The following is a 24,010-nucleotide window of genomic DNA, read 5'->3' on the forward strand; positions in this document are numbered from 1 at the left end:
CATAGGTAAATGTGAACCATGGTGGTTTGCTGCACACATCAACCCATCACCTAGATACTAAGTCCAGCATCAATTAGCTATTCTTCCTGATGCTCTCCCTCCCCTTACCTCACCCCCAACGGGCCCCAGCGTGTGTCCATGTGTTCTCATCATTCGGCTCCCACTTACAAGTGAGAACTTGTGCTTTTTGCTTTTCTGTTCCTGCTTTAGTTTGCTGAGGATAATGGCTTCCAGCTCCATCCATGTCCCCACAAAGGACATGATCTTATTCCTTTTTATGGCTGCATAGTATTATGTGGTGTATACGTACCACATTTTCTTTATCCAGTCTATCATTGATGGGCATTTGGGTTGATTCCATGTCTTTGCTATTGTGAATGGTGCTGCAATGAACATGTGTACATGTATCTTTATAATAGAATAATTTATATTCCTTTGGGTATATACCCAGTAATGGGACTGCTGGGTCAAATGATGTTTCTGCTTCTATATCTTTGAGAAATTATCCCCTTTCTTCCACAATGGTTGAACTAATTTACACTCCCACCAAAAGTGTATAAATGTTCCCTTTTCTTCACAACCTTGCCAGCATTTGTTTTTTTTTTTTGGCTTTTTAAATAATTGCCATTCTGATTGGCATGAGATGGCATGTCATTGTGGTTTTGATTTGCATTTCTCTAATGATCAGTGATGTTGATCTTTTTTTCATATGTTTGTTAGCCACATGAATGTCTTCTTTTGAAAAGTGTCTGATCATGTACTTTGCCCACTTCTTAATGAGGCTGATAGTTTTTTTGTTGTAAATTTAAGTTCCTTGTAGACTCTAGATATTAGATCTTTGTCAGATGGATAGACTGCAAAAATTTCCTTCCATTCTATAGGTTGTCTGTTCACTCTAATGATTGTTTGCTGTGCAGAAGCTCTTTAGTTTAATGAGATCCCATTTGTCAATTTTTGCTTGTTGAAATTGCTTTCAGTTTTTTTTTATCATGAAATCTGTGCCTGTCCCTATGTCCTTAATGGTAATGCCTCGATTTTCTTCTAGGGTTTTTATAGTTTTGGGTTTTACATTTAAGTTTTTAATCCATCTGAGTTAATTTTGTATAAAGTGTAAGGAAGGAGTAGAGGTTCAATTTTCTGCATATGGCTAGCCAGTTCTTCCAGCACCATTTATTAAATAGGGAATCCTTTCCCCATTGCTTGTTTTTGTCAGGTTTGTCAAAGATTACACAGTTGTAGGTGTGTGGCCTTATTTCTGAGTTTTCTATTCCGTTTCATTGGTCTATGTGTCTGTTTTTGTACTAGTACCATGCTGTTTTTGTTAGTGTTGCCTTGTAGTATAGTTTGAAGTCAGGTAGTGTGATCCTTCCAACTTTATTCTTTTTGGTTAGGATTGCCTTGGCTGTGTGGGCTCTTTTTTGATTTCATATGTATTTTAAAATATTTTTTTCTAATTCTGAAGAATGTCAACAGTAGTTTAATGGAGATAGTGTTGAATCTATAAACTGTTTTGGGCATTATGGCCATTTTAATGATACTGATTCTTCCTATCCACGAGCATGGCATGTTTTTCCATTTGTTTGTGTCCTCTCTTATTTCCTTGAGCAGTGCTTTGTAGTTCTTGAAGAGGTCCTTCACTTCCTTTGTTAGCTATATTCCTAGGTATTTTATTCTCTTTGTAGCAATTGTTAATGGGAGTTCATTCATGGTTTGGCTGCTTGCCTGTTGTTGGTGTATAGGAAAGCTAGTGATTTTTGCACATTGATTTTGTATCCTGAGACTTTGCTGAAGTTGCTTATCAGCTTAAGAAGCTTTTGGGCTGAGACAATGGATTTTTCTAGATGTAGGATCATATCATCTGCAAACAAAGATAATTTGACTTCCTCTCTTCATATTCGAATGTGCTTTATTTCTTTCTCTTGCCTGACTGCCCTGGCCAGAAATTCCAATACTATGTTGAATAGAAGTGGTGAGAGAGGGCATCCTTGTCTTGTGCCAGTTTTTAAGGGGAATGCTTCCAGCTTTCACCCATTCAGTATGATATTGGCTGTGTGTTTGTCATATATGGCTCTTATTATTTTGAGGTGTGTTCCTTCAGTACCTAGTTTATTGAGAGTTTTTAACATAAAGCGATGGTGACATTTTATCGAAGCCCTTTTCTATGTCTCTTGAGAAAATAATGTGGTTTTTGTCTTTAGTTATGTTTATGTGATGAATTACATTTATTGATTTGTGTATGTTGAACCAACCTTGCAACCCAGGGATGAAGCCAACTTGATTGTGATGGATAAGCTTTTTGATGTGCTGCTGGATTTGGTTTGCCATTATTTTATTGAGGATTTTTGCATCAAAAAATATGGATGTCTTCATGGATTTCCATTTCATCCTTGTGAAGAAGCCATGCTAATCTTCTCTGTATCATATCCCATTTTAGTGTATGTGCTACCAAAGCAAGCATGATAATTCATTATATTACTAATTTTAATGAGGATTCCTTGGTGTTTTTCTCTAAATTTTAGTATAAAATATACTACTGATAGTTGATTTTGAAAAAATAATATTTCTTTTTGTGGTATATTACTTTTTTTTTTTTTTTTTGGAGACAGAGTCTTGCTCTGTCACCCAGGTTGGAGTGCAGTGGCATGATCTTGGCTCACTGCAAATTCCACCTCCCAGGTTCAAGTAATTCTCCTGCCTCAGCTTCCCAAGTAGCTAGGACTAAGGCATATGCCACCATGCCTGGCTAATTTTTGTATTTTTAGTAGAGATGTGGTTTTGCCATGTTGGCCAATCTGGTCTCGAACTCCTGACCTCAAGTGATCCACCTGCCTCAGCCTCTCAAAGTGCTCTGATTACAGGCATGAGCCACCATGCCTGGCCAGTGAATTACTTTTTAATACCACTTATATTCTTTTTTGAAATGTTATATTTTTTGTGATATCAAATAAGTGTAATTATGTCTCCAGGAGTGACTTTTTCCTTTCTTTTGTAAAGTTTCTATGATATTATTTTCTAATTACAATGAGTATAAATAAATAAAATTAGGAAAAACCTGACCATAATTACTAGGTAATTTCATATTTATTATTTAAAGACATATCAATTTATATCATGATAAAAACCTTTCTGTTAGTACCCACCCTATTTGTGAAGTCGTTATTAAGAGTTAGTGAATACACACTAAAGTTTATTTACGGTGGTCAATGAGACTTTTTAAATCAAATGTTTGGGCTTGAGAATTATTAAAGAAAAATTTATTTATTATAATTAAGATAAAATTAAACTTTAAATGGATGCATCACAGTTTGGAGAGTTTAGTCAGTAAAAAAAGTTATAAGAAAATCACCATAAGTTGAAATGTGCTTCTTGGATATAACAGAAAATAGTTATTATTTTTTAGATAATTGGTAATTTTCCATATGAACTTATTTCCTCTCTGACATGCATATCACTAAGGTAACTAATTTAATCTAAACAAAGTTAAACTAAACTTCAGAGTGATGACATATGAATTAGATGTTCAGCCGATTTTCTTTCTTAGAAGAAAAATTTAGAAGGCAAAATATTGGTTCATCCAATATACCCAAGGTTTATGTAGCAATTGCATTTTGCAGATTAAGGAGAAAAATGGTCATAAATCATGAATCAATACTCATGGCTTTCTTTCACAATATTCACGAGAGTAAACAAAGCAATAAGAAGTATGATATAAGAAGACTGAATTATATATTATATACAATCACCACTATTCATGGACTCTGTATTTGCAAATTCATCTTCTTACTAAAATGTATTTCTAACTCTATCCCTGAAATCAATACTCTCAGGCTTCCCAAATCTCCTTCATTCATGGACATATAAGTGGATTGGGGAAGCTGGGCAGGAGGTCTAGGGGAGAGAAAGTGGGAAAGGAAGAGAGAGGGAGAGAAAGAGAGTAAGAGGCAGGGAGAGAAATGAGGACAAAGAGAGAGAATGAATGAGAATGAGAGAAGGCAAAGCAGATGTTCTGGTTCCTTTTCTATTCCCACTTCTTGGTTCTAGTTCCTATGGTGGTCTGTAATACATGCTAGTCCCTTGAGTTCCATTACACACCCTGGCATTCTTGCAATACATGTCATTTTGTTTGGTTTGGTTTTTGATTAGGTTAGGTGTACTTTCATTACTTGTAAGCAATCTGCTCTCATAACAGATGAAAAAAATAAATGTCCAAGGTTTCTAAAAGATAACTTTATTTAACTTCAAATTTTCAAGTTCTTCTTCACTTTTATTGTTTTCCAACATGGTTATTGAGAAGTTTCGTGTATAAGTAGGAAATTCTTTTTTCTGTGATTGCTTTGGAAGAGTTTTATTTTTCTATAGTTTTATTGTAATAGATCCATTCACCTATTTATTTTTATGTGCTTATTTTCATTTATTCCACTTAGTACTCTTGGAATTCTGAATTGTTGACTTTCATTAATGATAATTGTCATTCATTTTATTTTCAAATAGTTGTATCTAGGCTATTCTGTCTATATTCTCCTTCTAAAAATCAAATTAAAACTGAATTTATCATCCTTTCATTTATATATCCTCATTTCTATTTCATATTCATAAGCTTTTCTCTTTGTTGGATTGTCAGTAGTTTCTTCACTCTTCTGAATTTCTTCTTTTTCTCAGAATTTAATCTGCTGCAAAAATATTGAGTCTATAATTAAACCTTTAAGCTCTTTTCTTATTCAAGTGTATATTTCTTTGATAAATGTACATTTTTCAAAGTTGCTAGTGTCTTGTTAATTACTTATAATTGTGTTTTTATATGTATTAAACATAATTGTTTTGTTATATATTTTATAATTGACTATACCAATTTTTTAAGATTTTGCAGACTCAATTCAGCAAGGTGTTATTTTTGCTGATTCTTCCCCATGGTGACATGTTTCCCCAGAGGGCTTGGGTTTTTTTTTCTTCTTTTCTTTTATGTTTAGCTCATTTCCATTGGCACTTACTGAAATTCAAAGAGGGCCTGAGTCTAAAGTCTGTGCTTCCATACAGGTTTTGTTTGGGTTTCTGTCAGGTTCATTGAGTCATCACATTTTTGGACTTAGATATTTTTTCCTCACTTACCCACAGCTAAGGATTGAATAAGTATTTTTCAAGTGTTTCACTCTGACACAAGATGTGCAATTTAAAATGCTACTCGGCATAGACCTAGCACATTTGTCTGCTGTCCTTCTGTGCATGTTATAACCTGGTTAAACCATGACTTGTTAGAAAATATCAAGAGAGCTAGTCACAGCATAAGAGTTGCTCACTTCTCCAAACTCAAACTCTGTTTCCTGATATTGAGGCATTTTTCTCTCTATATTTGGACTTCTATGTATACATATAGATATTGAAACATATATTTATATAAATATTTTTTCTGTTTCACAAAGAATTTTTTTTTTTTTGAGATAGAGTCTTGCTCTGTTGCCCAGGCTGGAGTGCAGTGGCATGATCTCGGCTCACTGCAAGCTGCAGCTCCTGGGTTCACACCATTCTCCTGCCTCAGCCTCCTGAATAGCTGGGACCACAGGTGCCTGCCACCATGCCCATCTAATTTTTTGTATTTTTAATAGAGACGTGGTTTCACTGTGTCAGCCAGGATGGTCTCGATCTCCTGACCTCATGATTTGCCCACCTTGGCCTCCTAAAGTGCTGACGTGACAAGTGTGAGCCACCATGCCTGGCCCACAAAGAATTTTTATATGCTCTCTAGTGGGAATATTTCTCTGGATATCTATTAACCAATATTTCCAGAAACAGAAACATAATTTGATATTAAGAATAAACTATCTTATGCATGAGGAAACTATTAAATCCACCACGTTTGCTCTTCAAGTAGCTGTGATTAAAATATACATATAGAAGTTGACTGGCACACAATGAACAACTGTATATATATAACATATACATTTAAACATATATTTACTTAATTGAAATTAAAATATTTAATATAAACATATGGCTCATGGAATAGATTTAATTATATTTAATAAGTATATATATAATATGAATATAATAATTACATATTACATATATATAATTAAATATATTCCATGGGCCAAAGAATGCAAATAGAATGTTATCAAAGTATTTATGATGTTGGATTTAATTCTAAAATTAATCCTCTTGTTATAAGTTCCTAAAATTCATCAGAATATAGATAGGTAGATATATCTGTAGGTCTATATATACTTCTTTAAACATTTAAATACTAATAAATCCATGAAATCATAGAAAATATAACATAACACCAGCAAATATAAAAAATAGGAAAATTCCTGCAAAACAAAATTATATAATTTTATTTGTTGGAAAAAATGACAACCAAAAATACAAGTATATTAAGAGCATTTTGAAAAGTGAGTTACATAATAATCTATAATAATTATAATTGGGTTTCATATTTCTTCCTTCAATTATGTTAGTATTTTCTTCAGATGTTTTGCGGCTCCCTGGTTCAGTGTGTATATGCTTATAATTGCTATATCTTATTAATAGATTGATCCTTTTATCATAACAAAATGTTTTTCTTTGTCTATAGTAACTTTTGTTCTTAAAGTATATTTTACCTAATATTAACGTTGCTACTTTTAGAGCTCTTTGAGTACTTTTTGCATGGAAATCTGCTTCCATCTTTGATTTTCAACATATCAGTATCTTTTAAAATGAGTCTCTTATAGACAGTATATAGTGGAATCATGTTTCTTACATCCATTCCAATATGTGCCTTTTAATTAAAAAGTTTAATCAATTTATATTTAATGTAATTACTGATAATGATGGGCTCACTTCTGCTATTTTGCTATTTTTCATTTATATATCTTATAAATTTTGGATTACAAATACTGCTTTCTATAGTATTAAACAGATATTTTACTTTATAACATTTTATTACAGTCTTTTTTCATAAATACACATACACATATGTATATGTGCATATATATATGTGTGTGTGTGTGTGTGTGTGTGTGTATGTAATTTTCTTAGTGGTTGCCCTTTAGACAACATCTTAATTTATAGCAATCTGATTTAAATTAATACTAATAATTTTCATAATATAAAATATTGTGCTCCTATGTATTTTTGTCCTCCTCCACCTTTATGCTGTATGGTCACAGGTTATGCCTTTGTTCATTGTGTGCCAATCAACTTCAATTTATAATTATTGCTTTAAACAAATTTTAAAATATCAGATGGAAAATGAGTTACAAACAAAAAGTACCTTAAGAGTTTAAATGTACAAAAAGTACTTTTTGTATTTGAAATCCAAAGTATATAATTACTTTTACCAGTAATCTTGGATAAAAACAATTTAAGAAAATACAATTATAGGCCTATTTTGCTAATGATCATATATGCAAAAATCTTAAACAGTGGTAAATAAAATTCATTCAATATAGAATAGAGAAATATCTACTGACACAAAGTAATTCAATAAATGACCATAGTGATAGTACAATTCTATGGGGAGAAATACTCTAGTTAACAAATTTTATTGGGAAAATTTTTCAGTCATATTATTTTCACTCATAGCATTTAAAAAAAATTAAAGTTAAGAAATGGCCAATAGGCATAAAAAGAAATTTCATATAAAACATCAATATATCCAAATATGCTCTGTGGTCAATTTTATTAGTTACCAGTGATAAATAAAAGTGAGATACTAAGCCCACCAACAGATGAAACAGTCCTTCTCCTGGCCAAAGGGACCCGAGGGAAACCTTGAAAACCGAGTTCCTATCCATGACAGGCTGTGAAGTCAGACTGCCTCCTTATACCCTCTCCGTCATTAACTGCCATTAGGCTTTCTTCCCTAAGGACTAAACAGAAACCAGCCCTTTCAAAAGACTCCACCACTCCTATCAACCAACCATCTGACACTACTTCTTTATTTTCTGATAAGAGATCACTGACCATGGAATGGTTCTGGCCATCCTACTGAGAATATGCAGCGAGGGTTTTCATGTCCTCTACATTACCTTTTGACATCAGAGGGCTGAATACTCCACCCTTGGATCATGCTAATGCTGCCACTGTTTGTACATGGGACCCATGAAGAGGCATGGAGCTAATTACAAATGTGCATGTTTCTCCTCTCATAAATATTCATGACTCTTACTGTAGCTTATTCAATATGTATATTCAGTCACCCTGCTCAGCTTAAATTTCTTTTCCCTTTGATCCTACCTCCAACTGTCTTGTTTCTGGCTTCTGGCCAAAGGTTATGCTTCCTAGCCTGTCAGAATGGCCACCCTGCAGGCTTCAACAATTTATGAGAAATAAAGTTCTCCTTTCTAAATTTATTAACATCATAATTCTTCAGATGACACCAGGTAAATGTAAAAAAAGATGTGTGTGTATTTTCCCATCAGGTTGGAAAAAGATATAAAATAACATGGTGCCAGTTAGTGTGGCTATCAATGGATACTCCCATACATAGTTGGTAGGAGTGTAAATTATATTCACTTTATGTGTATGAAGAATAAAATCATGATAACATGAAATTATATACAGCCAGTCTTCTTTATTCATGAGTTCTGTTTCCATGGAGTCAACCAATCACACATTGAAGAAATTTGAAAAAAATTAAAAATTACATCTGTTCTGAACATGTACAGACTTGTCATTGTTTCCTAAATATTATAGTACAAGTTATTTACATAGCACTTACATTATATTAAATATTATAAGTAATCTAGAAATGAGTGAAGTATATAGGAGAATGTGTATAGGTTACATGCAAATACTACATCATTTTATACCAGAAACTTGAGCATTCATTCATGAATTTTGGTATCTGTATGAGGTCCTGAAATGATTCTTCATGGATACAGAGAGAAAACTGTAAGTCCATATGTAAAATCATGATAACATGAAAGTGTATATAGCCAGTCTTATTTATTCATGAGTTCTGTTTCCATGGAGTCAAACAATCACACGTGTGTGTGTGTATATATATATATAATGTATATATGAGATATGAACATACAAGTGGTATGAAAAATGTTTGACAAAATACGTATTTCATGCAGACACACATGCACCTTATGCCACACAATGTAAATGTAAAGTAAGGTTTACTGGGGAAAGCTGATAGGTGGAGGGTCCCAAAGGGCAGTGTATCTAGCTCTGTCATTGATGTCTCATGGGCAGGGACCTAGGAGAGGCAACTTGTCCCCTAAACCTCTCTATTTTTTAAAAAGTTGAAAGGGGTTGCTTGATACATCTAGTCAAATAATAGAACACAATGAAAGTTCCCCAGTGAATAACTGGTCTCATTACAAACAGGGAATCTCTGGAGCTCACTGGTTGATGTAAACATCAACTTTTGGGGCTGGCCAAGAGCTGCTGAGCTGAATAAACACCATGAAGATGGTGGAAACAAGCCTCCAGGGCTACTCAGATCTATCTCTACTCACACCAAATGAAAACAGGCATTTTTGGAGAAAAGTGAGGGATAACTTGTGTGGAAGTATTTGAAAATGAACTTTCACTTGATACATTGTGTATTCTCTGTGGTTGAATTTGTTTATCAGAAGAAAGAAATCAATCTGTCACTGTGTCGTTCCAAATTAACACAAAATAAGACATTGCTCTTGCCTTCGAGTGGTGGGAGTGATGAAAGCATGCTGTTCTTTCTAATGAGAAATGGCATGAGTTTAAATGTGTTCTAAATTTCTGGATAAATAAGCAATGTTTATATCTGAGGAAATGCATAAAAAATAAATAAAACACTTTTCTCTGGGTACAATACACGGGTTTTTTGGTGCTTTCAGCTAAAATTTAGCAAAAATCCTACAAAACCCCAGTTTAGTTCTTAAGAGTGCAATCATAGTCATTGTGTTAATAGGCCAGGCCTTTTGTAGCTGTTTTGTCCTACAAATAAATTTATGCTGTATTTTTGACTTCTTGCCAATGGAAACTCATAGCAGCTGGGAGAAGATGACAGAAAATAGCCCCTAAGCAGATAAGCAAGCCAATGCTTTTTTCTATCTGACCACAAACACTTGATGGAAGCGTTTATTAAATCTGGCAGGATGTAAAGCCTTTACTGGCTTTTATTGAAAGTTGCATGTAAAGTGAAATATTTGCAAACACAGATCCATTTTTTCATACCTGTGGTTCAACAAACTAGGCACCTCCTGTTGTGTTCCTGCCACATTAGTATCCTGGTGAAGAAAAGCAATTTTTTTCTAACTTTTATCTTCTGAAAGAGAATCTAATTAATTTGGGATTGCAGCATTCGTTTTACAGATATATTATCTGTGTTGCTTCATGAGCTCAGCAGCTGTGACAATGGACCTGCCATCCTGCTCAGTAATTGGAGCATCTCAGGAATACAAGGCCCAACAAAAACCCCATAACAAGTACTGTTTTGCTGGAAATATTCAGACAAATAAATTATTCCCCAACCTTTACCTGGATCTCTGATCACAGTGTCAACTTCTTGTCCCCTTGTGTCCTACTGTGCTCTTTTTTTCCCTTTTACAGATGTTGATTTGCAAATAAACCATTTATAAAAGAGAGGGGGATAGAAAAAATGTGTACTGGAGCAAGTGCAAGAGAGTGTCCCTTAATGATTCCATTTGCTGAAGCTCAAGCTTTGAAAATAACAATTACATAACAGATGGGACATGGCTGATTGTTGAAAAACTGACACTTAACCTATTTCATCAATAAGTGGTTTAGCAATAAACAAAAATAGTAATGACGTGCTGTGGTAAATGCTATTGCTAATTGCTCTGCTCTAATTACCCAGATAGAGCCACAATAAATAATTCAGTGTCTTTATTTTTTTCTGAAACTTTTCCAGCTGCCCTCCCTCTGGAAATTGTCTTCTCCCTCATTCTTGTTTACAGAAGTCTTACCTATCTTCCAAGCAATAGAGTCTCAAGAAAGCCAGCAGAATTCTCAATCCCTGAGATGCATTCATTGGCCTTTGGTGTCGTGTACACCCTGTGACTACCATCATCACATCAGAAAATACAGCTGGGATGACTAATTCCTTATCTTTCACGAGATCTGCTGTCTATTCATCTCCACCATGCTTTCTGCTCCAGAAGGCTAACTTGTACAAATTACAACCAGGAACTTTCATAAACCGTGCTTCCTGGAAATCTTTGATGAATTGGAAGCCATGCAGGAGATCAGAGAGAGAAAGGAGAATAAAGTCTGATTTTTTTGTTTTTTTTTTTGAGATGGAGTCTCGCTCTGTTTCCCAGGCCAGAGTACAGTGGTGCAATCTTGGCTCACTGCAACCTCCACCTCCCAGATTGAAGCAATCTTCCTGCCTCAGCGTACTGAGTAGCTGGAATAACAGCTACCCACCACCACACTTGGCTAATTTTTCTATTTTTAGTAGAGACAGGGTTTTACCGTGTTGGCCAGGCTGGTCTTGAACTCCTGACCTCAAGTGATCCACCCACCTCGGCCTCCCAAAGTGCTGGGATTACAGGCATGACCCACTGCACCCATACTAGATTTTTATTCCAATGATTTCCTCCATGGATTGACCATGTTCCTTAAACTCCATATCAGAGCTTCTTTCAAGCTGGTCTCCTTATAAACAACTACCTAAATGGTTATACTAACTCTTCCTTCCCTTATCTCTTCAGCATAGTGATTTCACAATCTGGGGCTCACTAGTTTCAACTGTGACTTTATTCCTTGTTATCTCACCACACTCAAATTTCTATAAATAACCCCTTTGAAAGTATTCATTTTGTATAACAAACTTCTCCCAAATTTAGTGACTTTATCAAAAGCTATTTTATTTTTTCTCATAATGTTTTGGGTTAGGAATTCTAGCAGAACATGGCTGGCCAATTCTTCTGCTCCATGTAGCATTGACCCGTGTTATTTGATGACATTTAGCTGGAGGCTGGAGTGTCCAAGAAGGCTTCACTGCTATCACTGGGACATTGGTAGGGACACCTGGAAAGCTGGTCTCAGGTTCTTCCTCTTTTCGTGTAGCCTCAGGGCATCTCCACCTTGTCTTCCCAGCATAGTAGTCAGACTTTTACATGATGGATCTTACATGGCTTCAGGAGATCCTCTCTTTTTGGGCTTGAGTAGAGCAAGAGGGAAGTTGCTAGTCCTTTTAAAAACTAGGCTGATATCTGGCTGTATTCATTTTCATTGCAACATAACAAATCCCATCATATTCACAAGTCCAATCACACTCAAGGGGATGAAGTTATACAGAATTTGTACACGAGGAGGCAGGAACCATGGGGGCCAACTTGGCAGTTTGATGATCAGTCTTCCCATGGCCCCCAATCATTCATATCCTCCCAACATGAGAAATACATTCACCCACCCCTCTCTAAAGATTCTCAAGAGTATTAGACCATTAGAGTGTCATCTCAACATTTCAGAACTCATCATCCAAGTGCGCTAAATCAGGTGAAGATGAAACTCCTAGATCTAATCCATTAGGTTTAGGTTCTAGGGAATATTTTCTCTCCATCTGTAGACCGGGGAAACTAAAGAAACAAGTTATCTTCCCCTAATACCTCAAACATACAATTGCAAAACCAGTATAGGATACCTGTTATAGATATTCAAGCTCAAAGGGGGGAAAATGGAAAGTTAAAAGGAGTAACCAGTTCCTAGAAGTTCTGTAATACAGCTGAACAAATATTGATATTTTTCTTGACTAAGATTTAAAGATTAGGAAGAAACCTCTGGGTCTTGGGCTCTGCCCTCAGGGCTATTGTTCTCATTTTCTTAGTCATCCTTCCTTTTTCATGAAAAGTAGCAAGTGTTTGAAGCTAAATAGTTTCATCAACCTGTTTGCTGCCAATAGAATTTAAATAGCCTGAAAGTCTCCTTTTGTTTCACATTCTCTTTGTCCCTTTCACTCAAGCTAGCAGTATTTCTGCTGAAAAAAAATTTCTCAAGAACATTAGGTATCTTTAATGGATTTTACTGGGTTTTACTCTTCTAGGCAAAAGATACATCCATGAATCTTTTAGGCCTTTCTAAGGATTTAGCTTTTGTTTGTAGAACTGGTTGTAGTCTTTGGTTATAGAGTTATGCCTTCATTGTAGCATTTAAATCTATTTTCTGTTTATTATGATGTTTTGACATTATTAACCTTCCTGGCTGGGGAGAAACTTCTAGCCCCAGGGCTAGCTATTCAGAGACAGCAAAGGGCTCAGCTAGGATCATGTCTTCACTAAGCAAACTAACCAACCCAGAGCCAGGTTTCCTCTTCCTGGCCAGTACAATCCAGGAGGCAATATTCCTCTGCCTTCAACATCCGACGGCCAGGTATCAGGCAAGTTGGGGCCCCTCTTATACCCCAAAGCTTACAGCACTTATTCAAACTAGCCAGTCCTACATTATTTACTCTTTCTCACTTTGCCTTTCCCACAGAAACCCCAATAGAGACTGGTGTAGACTTTCCCCTTGCTCCTGTCTTCTCCACCTGACCAAAACCTGGTGCTCCCCATGTACCCCTGCTTGGCATACAATAACCCCCTCTCTAGGACCAGTGAGTATAATACACTTATGTTTTTCTGAGCCTCTCCTGTCTCCTCTCTGGTTGCACCTAATTGACCATCACCTAAAAGAACACATAACATTCAACCTTTTTAAAATGCCATCCTTTGGGCAATAATTTTCTTACTTTTTTTTTTTTTTTTACTTCTAACATTTTTGGTATCTAGAGAGCCTTAGAATTTTCAAAATGATCAAGCCCTGTTTTCTGTTTAACAATTATTTCTTCAATTTGTGCCTCTCCTCTCACATTTTACCATAAGCGGCAATAAAATAAACCAGGTAGAACTTTCAACACTTTACTTGGAAATCTCCTCAGCTATGTATTTAAATTTATCACTTTTGACTTCTACTCTCAACTGCAGGACAAAATTTTACTAAGCTTTCTAAAATTATGTAAGAAGGGGCCCCATTTCCTTCGCTTTCCACTAATATGCCCCTCATTTCCTTCTGAGCTCTTTGGCCAGGCACGGTGGCTCACGCCTGTAATCCCAGCACTTTGGGAGGCTGAGATGGGTGGATTACCTGAGGTCAGGAGTTTGAGACCAGCCTGGCCAACATGGAGAAACCCCATCTCTACTTAAAATACAAAAATTAGCTGGGCATGGTGGTGGGCACCTGTATTCTCAGCTACTCGGGAGGCTGAGGCAGGAGAATCACTTGAACCCAGAAGGCAGAGGTTGCAGTGAGCCAAGATCACTCCATTGTACTCCAGCCTGGGTGACAAGAGTGAAACTCCATCTCAAAAAAAAAAAAAAAAAAAAAAAAAGGAAATCCCATTTGCTGAGGAAAAATTCAAGCTGGGTGCAGAAATTTGCCTAAGTAACGAGGATTAGGAGTCTGTTCAAGGCAATTGAGAATTTCTCTCAGGCACCTGGATATTTGTTCAGCCTCTGCCCACTGCACACCTGCAAAGCTGCTGATGTACTTCAGGTATTTTGATATTAAAATCTGTATTAGTTTTCTATTGCTGTGTAACAAATTACTACAAATATAAAAGACTAAGCAACACAAATATATCTTTCAGATCTGTAGGTCAGACATCCGGGCACAGAAGGGTGGTTCTCTGCTCAGAGTATCATAAGGCTGAAATCAATGTGTTGGCCAGGCTGAGGTCTCATTTGAGGCTCAAGATCCACTTCCAAGCATAATAGGAATTCTGAGGGTGTAGGGCCAAATTTCCCGTTTTCTTGTTGATTACTCTTCAAGGGCTACTTGTAATAACTAGAGCCTCAGTTCTTTGCCACATGTTTCATACCATAAGCCTCTTGCCACTTCAAGGTTAGCAGGAGAATTTCTCGAATGTTTTGAGTCTCTTTCTTCATGAAAGACTCAGTCTCTTTTCTGAATTATCTGATTAGTTCAGGTTTCCCCAGGATATTTTCCCCACATGCAAAGTATACTCACCCCTTACCAAGAGCTTCAGAAGCTTATCCCCATCCTGGTATTGACTCAAAGTTCAGAATGTCATCATCCAAATTTAGGTCCAGGTAAACGAGGCTCTCAGAGTACAGCTTAAAATACGCTCCTCTTGATATGAAAAAATAACATGCTTTCTGCTCCCCACATGTCAATATTTACAATGGGGTAACAGAGATTGGATAATTACAATAGACAAATCTATTTAAAAAGGGAGAAAGGCAGTTACTGATCCATAATAATTCTAAAGCCCAGCCTAGGCGTAATCTGGTTACCTCTTCTCCAGGGCATAGTCCTGCTCACTGGATATGATTCTCTGTGGCTTTTGTCTCCATCCTGTGAGTAGACCCCTTATAGCTGAGCAGACCTCTCGGATTACTTGCCCATGGTATTCCAGGAGTACCTTCTTTTTGTTCTGTTTCTAACCCTTTCATTCTAAGTAATTAAAAAAAAAAAATTATTAGGCTGGAAATGATGGCTCACGCCTGTAATCCCAGCACTTTAGGGGGCTGAGGAGGGTGGATCACCTGAGGTCAGGAGTTCAAGACCAGCTTGGCCAACATGGTAAAACCCTGTCTCTACCAAAAATACAAAAATTAACCAGGCATGGTGGCGCATGCCTGTAATCCCAGCTACTCAGGAGGCTGAGGCAGGAGAGTCGCATGAACCAGGGAGGCAGAGGTTGCAGTGAGCTGAGACTGTACCACTGCAATCCAGACTGGGTGACAGAGCAAGACTCCATCTCAAAAAAACAGAAAAAAAATATTGGCTTCCTTTTTGTCAAATTATACTTTACTCCCAAACCACACTCACAAATCTCTCAGATAGCATTTCCTATTCCTAGGGTCCCTGTTGCAGGAATTCAGGGACCCTGAATGGAGGGACTGGCTGAAGCCGTGGCAGAGGAACATAAATTGTGAAGATTTCATGGACATTTATTAGTTCCCCAAATTAATACTTTTATAATTTCTTGTGCCTGTCTTTACTTTAATCTCTTAATCCCATCATCTTCGTAAGCTAAGGATGAATAATGCCTCAGGACCCTGTGATGATTGCGTTAACTGCACAAATTGTAGAGCATGTGTGTTTAAACAATATGAAATCTGGGCACCTTGAAAAAGAATAGGATAACAGCGATGTTCAGGGAACAAGGGAGATAACCTTAAAGTCTGGTTGCCTGTGGACCTGGCAGGACAGAGCCATATTTCTCTTATTATTGAAAATGGGTAAGAGAAATATCGCTGAATTCTTTCCCCAGTAAGGAATATTAATAATTAACAGCCCTGGGAAAAGAACGCATTCCCAGGGCAGGGCCTCTAAAATGGCCACTCTGGGGGTGTCTGCCTCATGCAGATGTAGATAGGGATGAAACACGCCCTAGTCTCCTGCAGCACCCCCAGGCTTGCTAGGATTAGGAAATTCCAGCCTGGTGAATTCTAGTCAGACCGGTTCTCTGCTCTTGAACCCTAACAATGTGTGCACAGCAAGACATGGAAGTTCATTAGTGACCCTAGTTTCACCCTGACCTTCTGCCTGGTGATCTTTTGTGGCCCTTGAAGCATGTGATCTCTGTGACCCACACCCTATTTGTGCACTCCCTCTCCTTTGAAAATTGCTAATAAAAACTTGCTGGTTTTACGGCTCAGGGGGCATCGGAACTTGCCCACATGTGATGTCTCCCCCAGACACCCAGCTTTAAAATTTCTCTCTTTGTACTCTTTCCCTTTATTTCTCAGACCAGCCGACACTTAGGGAAAATAGAAAAGAATCCATGATGAATTATCGGGGGTGGATTCCCCCGATAGGTCCCTGTGAGGCTGATATGGAATTGTATCAATTTTCTGGGGCTGCCATAGCAAAGTACCACAAACTGCGTGGCTTAGAAAACAGAAGTTTGCCTCACAGTTCTGGAGGTCAGAAACCCAAGATCAAGGTGTCAGCAGACTTAGTTCCTTACAAGGGCTGAGAGGAAGAGTCTGTTCCTTGCCTTTCCCTGGTTTCTGGTGGGCAACCTTTGGCTTCCTTGGCTTGTAGATGCCTCACCCCCATCACTACTCTGATGCTCACATGGTATTTTTCTTGTGTATTTACCTCCAAATTTCTCCTTTAATAAGGATGCTAATCAGAATGAATTGGGGCCTACCCTAATGATGTCATTATAACTTGGTGAAGCATTTATCTCAAAATAAAGTCACATACTGAGGTACCAGGGGTTAAGACATCTACATATGAATTTGGGGGGAGGAATACAATTCAACCCATAACAGGGACATTTTGCATAATATTCTTAGAAGACCTCTTTTATAACTGATACCATCTTCAAGGCATATAATATGGTTCAGATTTGTGTCCCCCTACAAATCTCAAGTCAAACTATAATACCCACTGTTGGAGGTGGGGCCTGGTGGGAAGTGATTGGATTATCAGGGCTGATTTCCCCATTTGATGCTGTTCTTGTGATAGAGTTCTCATGAGATCTGGTTTTTGTTGTTGTTGTTTAAGATGGAGTCTCACTCTGTCACCCAGGCTGGAGTGCAGTTGCACTGCAACCTCTGCTTCCTGGGTTCAAGCAATTCTCCTGCCTCAGCCTCCCGAGTAGCTGGGATTACAGGTGCCCACCACCACACCCGGCTAATTTTTGTATTTTTAGTAGAGACGGGTTTCACCATGTTGGCCAGGCTGGTCTCAAACTCCTGACCTCAGGTGATCTGTCCACCTCGGCTTCCCAAAGTGCTGGGATTACAGGTGTGAGCCACCATGCCTGGCTGAGTTCTGGTTGTTTAAAAGTGTGTGGCATCCCCACCCAGCAGTCTTCCTCCTGCTCTGGCCATGTAAGATGTTCCTGCTTCCTCTTCGCCTTCCACCATGATTGTAGGTTTCCTGAGACCTCCCCAGCCATGCTTCCTGTACAGCCTGCAGAACCATGAGCCAATTAAACTTCTTTTCTTCATAAATTGCCCAGTCTCAGGTATTTCTTTACAGCAGCGTGAAAATGGATTAGTACAGCATATTCTGAATATTCTTAGAAAGCTGAACCTTTCTTAGGTCTTAATAAAGGTCTCTTAGCCATGCCTCTGACTTTCCTTTTACCCTGAGATCAAATTTTATTGAGCCGGATTTGAACTTTGCCTTGAGGCCAATCCTCCCTTGAGAACCTTTTGCAAGTTAGGAAGGCCATCCTGGGCTTTCTATATTCTTTCTAAATTCTGGTGAAAAACTAAAAGTCCTTCTCTATCTCTTTTTTGTTGTATCTCTTTGCTCATAGGTAGCTAGAAAAAAGTGAGTTAAAACTTTCTGTATATCACCTAGAAAAAATTTTCCGTCAACTTCAGAAGTATATGAAGCATCTTTTATATTTTCCATGTTGCCATAGGCAACAGCGTTGCTTCTGTCACAACATAAAAATAGCCCTATTTTTTTTTCTCCAGCCTCCCATAACATTGTCCTTATGTTCTTCAAGCCTTTCCCAGCAGTCTCCATAAGGCCCTTCCAACTTGCACTGAGTCTCTTTGAGTGTCTTCCAGCTCTCATTCTGCAACTTGTCTCAAAGCCAGTGTCACATAGTCTTGTTTTCCTGTTAGAACAGCATCCCATTTCCTGGTACCAAATTCTGCTCTTGTTGTTTGTTGCTGCATAACAATCTACCCACAGAATTAGTGGATGAAAACGACTGTGATGTTATGCCTCACAATTTTATGTGTCAGGAATTAGCACAAGGTTGCCAATTCTTCTGCCTCATGTTGCTTTACCCAGTGGTATTAATCTGGTAGTGGGTCTGGTCTGGAAAACACACTTTGGTGGGGATTGCTGGAACCCTGGGCTAACTGACCCCTTCTTCCTTTCAGTGGATTCTCAGGACATATCTATGTGGTCTTTCCTGAAGTCTAGTCTTAATTCTTATGTGGTGGCTTCAGGTTTGGATAGGCCAAGGTGGAAACTGCTAGTCATCTTAAAGGTATAATTTTGGTTTCAGTGAAATAAGAAAAAGAAATATATTGGTTTACACAAAAGAGACAACAGCCTACTATTTTTGTCTTGTTCCAGAACTATTTCAAAGTTCCAGTATCTATGTCATAACCTAATCTGAAATGGCCTTAATTTTCTTGATATCCCATAGAATTTAATGCTATTCCACGACATTGAGATGTATTTGGATCCTTGTATTAGATTTCATTACTGTCCCAAAGCTTTACTCCTTCCTTTATCTAAGCCTTTTGTCATGTTACTTTGGTTCCCCCCACAGCAGTGAACTATTTGGAGAAGAGACCAAGATGGCTGACTAGACACAGGTAGTACGTGCCTCCAACATGGAGAAGAGCCAGAATAGTAAGTAGATACTCATACTCTGAACAGATCTTCTAAGAAAGAATGCTTGCATTCATCAGAGAAGAGATAGGAAGTGCCAAATGTAAGTAAGGATAGGGTTCAAGGCAGTTTGTCTAGTCAGGAACCAACTGAGAGCTGAGAGGAGCTCCTGGATATGGAGAAATGGTAAAAGAGAAATCTCCAGAGCTCCAAAACAGGCTTTAACAATTTGGGTTATAGGATAAACCCTTGAACCACTAGGGCATTGGGCCTGACATATGGAGCTGCCAAGTATTTAGAGATGGATATTGCTCCAGAAAAGCACAATCTATGCTCACTGCAACCTCTACCTCGTGGGTTCAAGTGATTCTTGTGCCTCAGCCTCCCGAGTAGCTGGGATAACAGGCGTTGTGCTACCCCGCACCTGGCTAATTTATATTTTTTTTCCTTCTCCTTTTTTTTTTTTTTTTGTGGTATTTTTAGTAGAGATGGGGTTTTGCCATGCTGCCCAGGCTGGTCTCGAACTCTTGGCTCAGGCAATCTGCTTGTCTTGGCCTCGCAAACTGCTAGGATTACAGGCATGGGCTGCCATGCCCAGCCCATCTCAACTTTTTATGTGAAAGTATTTACAACCTATAATGGAGTCTAACACAGGTCTCACCTAAGATATGAAGAGATAAATGCCTTAACTTGGTATGTAGGAAATGAAAGTTTAATGATAGGAACCATGCATGGCTTGTAGGTTATATACATTCATGAGTGAGATAATATTAAAAGTTAGCCCTAAATAATGTTTAGAAACTTTTTATGGAAAATCATTACAAGTGTAATATAAGGCATGGAAAAAGCTCAGATAATCACAGTGCTTGGAAAGTGTAATGGAAAACCTTGTAATTTGAAGTCAAATATCTGCTTGGCAAAGACTTTAACCTCTAGCTGCAAAGTAACTGGTACCAAACCTGCAGTTCTGTCACGAACACTATAAAACGGGAGAAAACATGAAACAACTATTTTCATGCATTGAGAAGCAGCAGTATATATCTATAATTCTTGAGAAAGAAGAAACTCAGGAGTTAAGCCTCTATTTGCCCTGTCCTCTGATTGGCTGCACTTCCCCTACTGTGGTGCAAGGTGGAGAAACCCAAGGAAAGGGAAACTTTTGCTAAGTGGAGGAGGACAATGAAGACCCTCACAGTGCTAACATAAAACAAAAAAAATTTGAGGACCAAAAGAATCAGCCAGGGATACAACTGTCTGCCAGAATATAACAACATAATGCTCTTTAAAGGAAATAGTATAATCCAGAACTTCTACAAAGTATTTCAATACTTAGCATAAAATAAATCATTAGACACACACATACAGATAGAAATGAGATGCAGAAAAAGATGTTTCATAATCAAGAAAAAAACATCAAATGAAAGGAACCAATCTCTAAAACATTCAGAAGTTAAATTTAGCAGGAAAAAAAGAAACACTTTAAAGCAACCATCATGAATATGTTACAGAACTTATAGGAAAACGTGGTCATAAAGGGTGAAAGAAAATCACAGAGAAATGAAAACTAAAATAAAAACAAATCTCTAGAGTGGAAAAATATAAAATCTGAAGTGGAATTTCATTGTATGACGAAAGAGAGAATCAGTGAACTTGGAGACAGAGCAATGTAAATAATGTGTAATCTGAAGAGACATTAAGTAAATTTTAAAAATAATAAAACCTAAATTACCACTGGAACAATATTAAGCAGACTGACATACATGCAACTTGAGTCCCAGAAGGAAAGTGGTATTATATGACTTATACTGACTACAGTAGAATTAAATCATAAACAATAATATATGTAGAAATCTCATATATTTAATTTTTTAAAAAATTAATGTTGCCAATAAATAACTCATGTGTTAGAGAAATAGCAAAAGAAAAATTTAAAAACGCACTAAACTGAATAAAAATACAATGTATTCAAATTTGTAGTATTTAAAGGTTACCTAATAGCTTTAAATACCTATATTAGAAAATAAAAATGTTAAAATAAAGAATATAAGTATCTGCTTTAAGAAGGTAGAAAATAAAGAGTAATTTTAATCTGATGTAGAAGGAAAGAAAAGTGACAGATAAGAGCAATTTACATAATAGAAAACAATAATGAACATTAAGAACCTAAGACTTGTTCTTTGTAAAGATCAATAAAATTTTTGATAAGATCAGTAAAATTTTTACCACATCGATCAAGGAAAAAGAGAACATACTAATTATCCAGATAGGGAATTAATGAGGGCATATCACTACAAAACTACAGGTATTTGAGGAAATATCCACTTTATATCAATAAATTCAACAATTTTGATTCACTGTTCAAATCTTTTGAAAACTACAATTTGCGAACATCAAAGAAATAGAGAATCTGAGTAAGCAAATATTTAAAATTTTTAAAGTTATTTGTGTAATTTTTATGTGAGGAAAATTCTAAGATTAACTGGTGAATTTTATCAACTATTTAAGGAAGAAATAATACCAAAGTTCTACAAATAGGTTCAGAAAATAGAAAATATGAAAATATCTCCAAACTCATTTAATGAGGCCAGTATACAAACCGTGATATAAAACTTGGCAAAGATTCTACAAGAAGAAAAATATGACAACTATTCCTTATAATGTTACATAAAAACTTGTCAAAATATGATCAAATCAAAGCCAAATTATATATACATATATACACACATATATAGTACATATGTGTCCTCATGTGTGTAGATGTACATCACCACATGGAGTATATTCTAGAATACACACATACATACACACAAAACCAAGAGTGATAAATTCTAGAAATGCAAAGAAAAAAATAATTCTCGAACTAAAAATGGAAAGAAACTCTCAATCTAAATTAAGGTATCACTAAACATCTACAGATAACAAAACACATTACTTCTATATTTTTAACTAGCAGTTTGAAACAGTCCAATAGGCAATAAAAGGTTTTAAAAATTATAGAACATCTATAAAACAAACTAAAGCTTTATAATTTGCAGAATGCATTGTTATAATGTAGAATATACTAAGGAACCTGCAAAACAATGTTAAAACTAATGAGGGAGCTTAGCAAGATCTCAGGGTGTATGTTCAATTTCATTTATATATATATAAGACACAAACAATTGAAAATAAAATTTATAAAATAATCATTACAATAGCCTCAAAAAATTACAAAACACAGGAATAAATTTGTTGAAAAATCTTTACACTTAAACCATAAAATATTGGAGTAAAATTAAAGAAGATCTAAATAAATGAAATAATGTAAAATGTTCTTGGATTAGGAGACTGAGTATTGTTAAGATGTCATTTCTTTTCAAATTTAACAATTTGCAAGAGTTTTTAAAAGAAATTGGTAAAGTTATAGTATACAGTAATGTAAAAGATCAAGAGCCAAAACAATCCTGAAAATGGTGGAGACACACATCTTCTAAATTCAAGATGTAGTCTCCATTTATAGTAATCAAGTCCAAACCGTATTGGGATAAGGATAGAAAACTAGATCAAAACAGCAAAATAATTCTGCATTGCTCTAAAAATCAATGAGCAATTGATTTTTAGAAATATACCAAGGTAATTCAATAAATAGAGAATAGTCTTTTCAACAAATAGTGCTACAACAGCTGACTATGATAAAAATTAAACCTTGACTCACTAACTTTATTATACAAAAGTAAGTTCAAGATAGACCATCGACTTATGCATAAAAGCACCCACTCTGAACACTGCTCTATAGAACAATACTATGCAATAGAACTTTCTGTGATAATTGAAATGTTCTATATCTGCACTGTCCAAAACGGTAGCTACTAGCCACCATGTGGGTACTGAGCTCTTGAAATGTGGCTAGTATTACTGAGAAAGTGAATTTTAATATCATTTAAATGTAATTAATTAATGCTAAAATTTAAACAGTGATATGTGGCTAGTGACTATCATTTTGGACAACGTAGTTCTACAAGGAAGCTTAGGCCAATATATTTGTAACATTAAAGTAGGCAAAATTGGGGGTTGCTGGCAAGATGGCTGAATAGGAACAGCTCTGGTCTACAGCTCCCAGTGAGATCAACACATAAGGCGGGTGATTTCTCCATTTCCAACTGAGGTACCTGGTTCATCTAACTGGGACTGGTTGGACAGTGGGTGCAGCCCAAGGAGGGCGAGCCAAAGCAGGGTGGGGAGTCGCTTCACCTGGGAAGTGCAAGGGGTCAGGGAACTCCCTCTCCCAGCCAAGGGAAGCCATTGGGGACCGTACCGTGCACTCTGGCCCAGACACTGCACTTTCCCCACAGTCTTCGCTACCTGCAGACCAGGAGATTGCTTTTGGTGCCTATACCACCAGGGCCCTGGGTTTCCGGCACAAGACTGGGCGGCTGTTTGGGCACACACCGAGCTAGCCACAGGAGTGTTTTTCATATCGCAGCGACGCATGGAATGCCAATGACACAGAATCATTCACTGCCCTGCAAAGGGAGGTGAAGCCAGGGAACCAAGTACTCTGGCTTGGCGGGTACCACCCCCACGGAGCCCAGCAAGCTAAGATCCACTGGCTTGAAATTCTCGCTGCCAGCACAGCAGCAGTCTGAGCTTGACCTGGGACACTTGAGCTTGGTAGGAGGAGGGGCATCTGCCATTGCTGAGGCTTAAGTAGGCGGTTTTACCCTCACAATGTAAACAAAGCCACCCGGAAGTTCAAACTGGGCAGAGCCTACCCCAG

General features: G+C 37.0%; 1 non-coding gene across 1 annotated transcript; it reads right to left on the reverse strand.

The window, feature by feature from the left end:
- Nucleotides 1-2,350: 2,350 nt before the first annotated feature.
- Nucleotides 2,351-2,454, reverse strand: LOC112441038 (U6 spliceosomal RNA). Its single transcript, XR_003029021.1, has one exon. It is a non-coding gene; the product is annotated as a U6 spliceosomal RNA (small nuclear RNA).
- Between the last annotated feature and the right edge of the window lie 21,556 nt (nt 2,455-24,010).

Source organism: Pan paniscus, chromosome 8 (assembly GCF_029289425.2).
Source record: "Pan paniscus chromosome 8, NHGRI_mPanPan1-v2.0_pri, whole genome shotgun sequence".
In the NCBI taxonomy this organism is placed as follows: domain Eukaryota; kingdom Metazoa; phylum Chordata; class Mammalia; order Primates; family Hominidae; genus Pan; species Pan paniscus.